We start from the raw sequence: 7,964 nt of genomic DNA, 5'->3' as shown, positions 1-7,964 counted from the left end.
AGATAATATTAATATTAATATCAATATCAATAATAATAATAATAATATTATTAATATTTTTAAAAATAATATTATTATTATATTATTAATACAAATAATATTATTATTTTATTATTGATATTATTTTCAGAGCGGGTTCAGGGATGGAGATAGTAATCCCATACCTGCCCCGAACTACATCGAGGATTTAAAAAAATCCCCGAACCCGAACCCGAACCCGAAAAAATCAGGGATCTCTATCCCTGTTTCGGGTTTTCCCCATGGGACCCCAAATCCGTAGGGAAAGTTGTCATCCCTAGCATTAACATGGAACTTATCATATTACCTTTTTATTAACGTCGTCAAAAATGGATCAGACTGTCAATTCGATTCAAGTTGACCCAAAAAATATTAAGTTAGATTTGAAGGTTGAGAGTTCCAGTTATGTAGGGTTGAACCGAAATCCAACGTGAAAATTTTAATCGAGTTGAGTCGAATTTGGGTTAATTTCAACATGATATGACTCGACAATTCTTTTTATTTATATGAAATTAAAAAAAAAAGACCACATTTTCATATATAGCATGTTTGAAATTTTTTTATTGCATATTAATATCATAATTTTTATCATATATTAATATCATAAATTTTTATCATATAATATTTATTTCGTAAATTATTGAAAAATTTTAAATTATTTTTTTGTGATGTAAGTTTACTTTAAATTTTCTATAATTAAAATTTCACATTTAAATTATATATAGATGCAATTTTGTTATTATGTGCTTAAATTAAAATAGTATAATTATTATTAATATATGTTTTGAATTTATATTTAAATAAGAAGTAAAAATTACAACTCACATTAGTTCGGGTTGGTCGGGCCAAAACAATCTTATTGCTATTTTTCAGCAACCACACTTGAACTCATCCGACCCACTCGAATTGAACTCACCCCTACTTTTTTTATGCCACTATGCCATCAATCTGAATTATGCGTCTCTCTCCGATCCATTCAAAAAGGAAAGATTGGATAGAGTTGAGAGATTGACTGTGTACTCACCCTAACATCTTCATCACTACCAGTTTCATTTTCTACTTGAGAGAGTCACAATTTCAAATTCTAGCGAGGGATGAAAACTAAATAAGAGTAGTTCCAAATGTGTTATAGATAATAATTATGACCACAACTAGATTTACCTAGATGACGAACTAGGGGAAAATGTTGTCGTTTCCCCATAATTATTCGAACAAAACCTTGATACCTGGGTTATCAAAAAATAAAAACATCCTAGATATGTTAATATTCATGGGAAATTTAAGGTCCGATTCCAGCAAGTGTCACTAGTCCAGACGCATGTTTCGAAATTGTCATGAGACTGAAATCACGAATAAAACCGTTAGAAGGGGGCCAGGAGGGTGTCCCGACGTAGTCCCTCCGATGCTCAAGTCAGAAACTGAGGATATAAGTGGAGAGCAGCTAAAGATGCTACTGAAAAATATTATCTTGAATGAATAATTAGACACCCAAACCTCGTATTTATAGGAGAGTATATGGGCCTGTGATGGGCCTTCTGGTCTGGACCTGATTTTAATGGGTTCATCCATGAGATATCATATCTAAAGTTCGAACTGATGAGTAACTCATCATCTCCTATCTGAATCATTCTCTCACTACGTTTAAATTCTTATGTCTTGGAGCACTTTAGATTTTGGTGATGTGCTCGTATTAAAGAACTACTTTAATTATATTAAAATTCATCACGCCAATAATTTTTGCTTTTGAAAACTAGAAGGTGGCTCCCCACGTTTTAAATTCTAATTATAATAAAATAAGATGCAAATAGTTAATGCATATATATTTTTAATTATAATAATCAAAACTGTTGCGCCAAATTTTATAGGGGAAGTTGGTGAAAAATCCCCGATCAAAACATTTCTTTGGGTTCACTCCTTACCCACAAAATTGTGGTACTATGTCATACAAATTGTGGTACACTTCATGTGGAAATGTGGTACACTTAATGTGAAAATGTGGTACTAAAAAAGTACCCAGGGACTGAACACAAAAATAAAAACGACGGCTGGGGACTGAAATCCAATTTCCCGAATTTTATACACCCTACTAATATGCGCATGTGTAATTTGGGGTTTTGCTAGTTTTTGGAAATATATAAAACAATTATTGAGATAATTTCTAATATCTTTTGGGTCTCCATCACTCACTTATATCTTGTGAATGAGTACAGAATTTGGAAAAAACAAAAACTCACAAGAAGTTTCTATGGTCTCTCATGGAGGAAATTTGTTAAAAGCACTAGTATAATAAATTCTTCGATCATATCGTTGACGGAGCTTCTTGATGTTGAAGCGAGTCAATATAATTGGCTCTAAAAAAACCAAGATCTAATTTCCTTCTCCGCCTTGGAAGGTTCATGAGACACAAATGACCATATTCCAATTTTCCCATTGAATTCTTCGCCTGTGGTACCATCAAATCGAGGACCTTTTACTTTTGCATGTGCGTAAGGGGGCTCGATCTCATCTGGGTGGAGATAATATTTTTCACATGTTTTTGTCATATAAAACCACTTTTCATCAATATGAATGTGATCGATCGTTCAGGTTAATGAAAATCGTTCTACTTGTACGTAATTTTACTTTCTTGATCGACCATTGACAAGCAGAACTCCAACCTTGCCCTTTTGTTGTCATCTGAAAAAAATGGTACNATTGGCTCTAAAAAAACCAAGATCTAATTTCCTTCTCCGCCTTGGAAGGTTCATGAGACACAAATGACCATATTCCAATTTTCCCATTGAATTCTTCGCCTGTGGTACCATCAAATCGAGGACCTTTTACTTTTGCATGTGCGTAAGGGGGCTCGATCTCATCTGGGTGGAGATAATATTTTTCACATGTTTTTGTCATATAAAACCACTTTTCATCAATATGAATGTGATCGATCGTTCAGGTTAATGAAAATCGTTCTACTTGTACGTAATTTTACTTTCTTGATCGACCATTGACAAGCAGAACTCCAACCTTGCCCTTTTGTTGTCATCTGAAAAAAAATGGTTTAAGTGGATTTGAAAGTGGCCGAATACTTCCGTCTTTTATTCTCATATGCACGGCCGATCTTGAAAAATCCTAAGCATTTGATAAGTTTCTTATACATGTCCGACGACGAAAAGGGAAATTCTTCATTTGTTCAAAATCAATCTCAACTCTCTTCCGAAATCTTCTGTCCAAGAGCTTATTAGGGAAAATTGGAACACCACTATTCGTAGTACTAACAGATTTTCCTTCACGCCAAATCCTAGAACTGATCTAATTAATATATATATAAGAAAATCTGCAACTTTCGAGAGTCGTCCTCTTGGTAGCTTCCCATTGTACTTGTTGTTCAATTAGCAGCATTTCTAGTATTGCTACTTTCTCAGCGCTGCTAAAACTTTTCTTCTTGTTTGGAGGTTTATCCATTGCAAACAATGTAATCTTCTTCTGGTAATTGATTCTGAATGGAAAAATATTTTTTTAGTTTCCATGATATAATATATCCTTAAATTATCTTTTCTTTATCGATAAAATTTTGTTAAATATTTTATTAGGGTTTTGTCTTTCTAGAATTTTATAGATATTGACTCTATATGTTATTTGATATAATTAAAAGTGTTTATTTTCTTATAAGGTACTTTATCTTATCATGATTTATAGGTATCCAATCAAGGAAACTATTTTAGGAAAAATAATGTCTATTATTATTAGTGATAATATTAATATTAATAATAATATTATTATTACTATTTTAAAAAATAATAATATTATTATATTATTAATACTAACAATACTATTATTTTATTATTGATATTATTTTCGGAGCGGGTTCGGGGATGGAGATAGTAATCTCATACTCGTCCCGAACTACATCGGATATTTAAAAAAATCCCCGAACCCGAACCCAAACCCGAAAAAATCGGGGATCCCCATCCCCGTTTCGGGTTTTTCTTGTGGGGCCCCAAACCTGTGGGGAAAGTTGTCATCCCTATTCACAAGTGTGGAGAGGTAGAGATAAATATAGAAGAATTAAGCAGTAGAGCGCCGCACGTTTGAATATCATTGTTATTTGCAATTGTGTTGTCGTTGTTGTTGGAGAAATCTGAAGAAAACACTTGTAAAAGTGTTGATTGAAAATTTCGTTTTGTTGCTCTCGTTTTTGGCACATAATTTTTACATTATTTGGTTATTTTATTGTCGTTTTTATAATGCAATTTGATTCCTACTTGTGAAGGGAGATTACTTTTGACATAATCACTAGTATTGATTTTATAACCTCAATTTGTTTTTCTAGTGATTATTTTACCCCGACTTATCGCAAGTATTTATATTTGTGCATAATTATTTTTGAGTTATTTTATTTAAGTTAATTATTTGTGTGTCTTATTATTCCGCTGCGTATTGACATAACATATAACAACAACTGAGACAACATTTATATCTGATACATACCGTTCTTATTTTTATGTTAAAAAAAATTTCTTTTTAATTCAAATCAATCGGTGTATTTCGTGGCGAATGAAAATAATTATTGCCATATGAGGTAACGTCTTTCGGAGAGGCATTCAAATCAATGGAAGGAAATTGTGGTTCACTATTCATTTTTTTTGTTGAACTTGTGATTATCAAACTGTATTATTTCTATTTATATTGTCCATTAAAATTCCAAAACAGTTTTGACGAGAAAAAAAGGCGCGTATCTAATTGAAAATTTTAAAAATCCTAAACATAATTCAAATTTGGTATTATAAATTTAAAAATAAAAAAGATAATTTAATTGGTTATGGAACGAATGATGCATGAAATCAAATTTGACGCATATGAAAATTTTAAAAATCCGAAAGAGTAATTCAATTGGTTTCGGAACTAATTCAATTGGTTTTGAAACTGATGATGATATTTCGTGCGGTGGAAAATGGATAACTTCAATTTTATGTTCATATACTCCTAGGTGTTGAGAAATTTAATTGTTACCTCAGAAGTGCCCAGTTCATCTTACAGCTCGGGCCATGGTGAAACTGGAAAGCTGGGGAAGCATAAGCCCGTGTAGATCAGACCTCTACACGCCCAAGTGAGCCCGGGCTCTCACCTGAGCCGGGCAGTGTAGTGAGATTTAGAGGATAGGGCTTCACATCGTGATCATCTACCCGAACACCTTGATACATATGTCATTCTCAGATCCATAGGTGTGGGACCTCATGATTCGATATCATTGGCATGTCTTTCAGTGCACGTAGAGATGATGTGACTAGATCAGGAGTAGTATAGATTGTTAGATTTGGCAGTGTCGGGGAGAAGGGCATAGGCAACCATCTTGCCATGAGTGACAGCCAAGCACTAAAAACAAGGTTATCATTGACTTCTCCTTTATAAATACCAGGTTTACTTGATATTAATGCATTCATATATTTTTTTTTACTAAGAAAGCATACTCTCTTTATATACAATCCATTGCGTAAACACTTGACTGACTTGAGCGTCAGAGTGGTCACGTCGAAAAACCTTTCGGTGGCCCACTAGCGTTTTTTTCTCCTTTAAGTGTGCAGATTCTTTGGCCAAGGTACTCTCTGCTTGTTCTCCAGTGTGTCTTAGGAAATAATCCATCCGACCCTGTGTAATCACGAACTAAGCTCAAGCCAATTTACATGGTCGATATCATTGGCGTGTCTGTGGGAAGCTAGATCTAAGTCATAGATATGTTCCAAACGAAATTCAACCTGGACATATGGTTCCAGAAGAGAGTCCTTGGATAAAAGGTTCCCTAAGAAAATCCACCACCTCGGTAAACTTTTATGATCAACCAAGAACAATTAGCTCAGTGGATAACAGTAAGCTATCCAAAAAGCCATGATGGAGAAATTATCCCGTAGCAGTAGCCGTGTCAACCATGAAGAGGGGTCCGAGGATGAGTCCCCTCCTCGGGACAAGACCAAGAAGGAAGAAATTTCCCAGGAGTATTCCAAGGCCCTACCATGGTCGAGGAACTGGGAGAATTAAGAATGAAAGCGAAGAATCTGGAAGGACATGTTGGGTCCTTTAGAGCCCTCCGAATCTAGCCAAAAGGGTGTCCTTTTTCTACCCATATAGTGAATGAGCTCATTCCTGCCCATTATAAATCAGCTAAAGTCAGGGAGTATGATGGAAACACAGATCCCGAAGAACATTTGACCCGGTTCGAAAACATCGTCATGTTACAATGTTTTGACGACAAGATAAAGAGTAAAACTTTCCTGACCACGTTTGTAGATTCAGCCCAATGGTGGTTTTACAAACTCAAGCCTCAGAGCATACGATCTTTTGATGATTTCAAGGGCATTTTCTTGCATCAATTTAGTAGCAACAAGAAATATAAGAAAACTGATTTAAGTTTGTTTGAAGTAAAGTAGGGTAAGGATGAATCATTACGGCATACATCCGCAAATTCAACAAAGCGGATATGGAAGTACCTTCATACGCTCCCGAAACCAAGATTCCCGCCTTCACATAGGGACTCTAGGAAAGGGACTTCTTCTGGTCCTTGGCGAAAAACTTCTGCGAGACTTTGAAGATCTCTTGTCTAGGGCATATGAATATATCAACATGGAAGAGGCACAAAGATACAAGAAGGAGGTCGTGAAGAAATAAAGGGCTTATTGACCGAGCAAAATCAAAGAACGAGCACTGAAGGGAAACGCCTTAGGGCATTTTTCTCATTATACCCCCTAAAAATGCCAAAAGATCAGGCTGTGCACCTTTGTGAGGAGGAAAAAATTATGTCCCAGCCCCAAAAATCCTCTCAGGACCTAAGATCAGCCCTGAAATTTTGTACCTACCACCAAAAATGTTATCATGAAATCAGTGAATGCAAACAATTGAGGAAGAACCATTCTCAGCCAGATCCTGTCTAAGCTGGCCCATCAGTGAAGAAAGCTAAATGACTCTCGTGGGTACCTAGGAACGCAGGACCTCTACCATCTTCCAGAACCCCGAGTTTCAAACCTAGGCCGGGAGGTCATGACAAGCCTACTACATCGGGTAGGGCTTGGGAGAAAGGTTAGCGAAAATCCCCTATCTGGGTGTAATCAAAATGATCTCAAGTGGATCTACTGACGGTGATTCCAACCAGGCTCGTAAGGCATGGAGTTGGCGAGAAAGCTTGGGGGTGAACAATTCAAGCAGGGAAAATTAACCAACCATCACTTTCGGCCCTCTGGATTTGCAAGGCGTCAGTCTGCCTCATAATGATGTCTTGGTCTTCTAGGCCAAAATTGCAAATTATGATATCAGGCGGGTAATCGTGAATTCAAATAGCTCATATAATTTGATATTCCAAGAAGACCTGGACCAGATGGACTTGAAGGGTTACAGTTTGGAGTCAGTAGAGATCATTTTTTTGGTTTCGCTGGTCATACGGTGTATCCAAAGGAAGAGATTGTGCTTCCTTTAACAGTCAGGGCCTGAGATTCAAGAGAATCAGTCATGACCACCTTCACTATGGTCAGTGCACCCTCTTCATACAAAGTTATCTTGGGAAGGCCGGCCATGAACACCCTCAGGGTCGTCGCCTCCACTTATCATTAAAAGATTAAGTTCCCAGTAAAAGGCGGGGTCGGAGAGGTCTAGGGAGATCAGCCCTCCTCCCGCAAATGTTATGCTGAGACTGTCCGAGTAGAAAAGAAGAGATCAAGAAGGAATGGGTATGAAAAAAGAGTAGGAGGTGAAGAGGAAGTGCACTCGATTGAGGAAGTGCAAGCAGTAATAGAGAAGAGACATGAGAAAGTGATCTTAGTATCCGGTCAACTTGGGAAAGTCACCAAAGTGGCTCGGCAACCCAGACCATGTAGTTGAGCATAAACTGAACACCCAGCCAAGTTCCCAACTTGTGATACAAAAAGGACACTTTGGACCCGAAAAAGATAGGGTGAGCGGAGCAGATGCATGAGCTGTTA

The sequence above is a fragment of the Primulina huaijiensis genome, chromosome 16 (genome assembly GCF_012295235.1).
Source record: "Primulina huaijiensis isolate GDHJ02 chromosome 16, ASM1229523v2, whole genome shotgun sequence".
Taxonomy (NCBI): Eukaryota; Viridiplantae; Streptophyta; class Magnoliopsida; order Lamiales; family Gesneriaceae; genus Primulina; species Primulina huaijiensis.
This window is presented reverse-complemented; position numbering follows the sequence as displayed.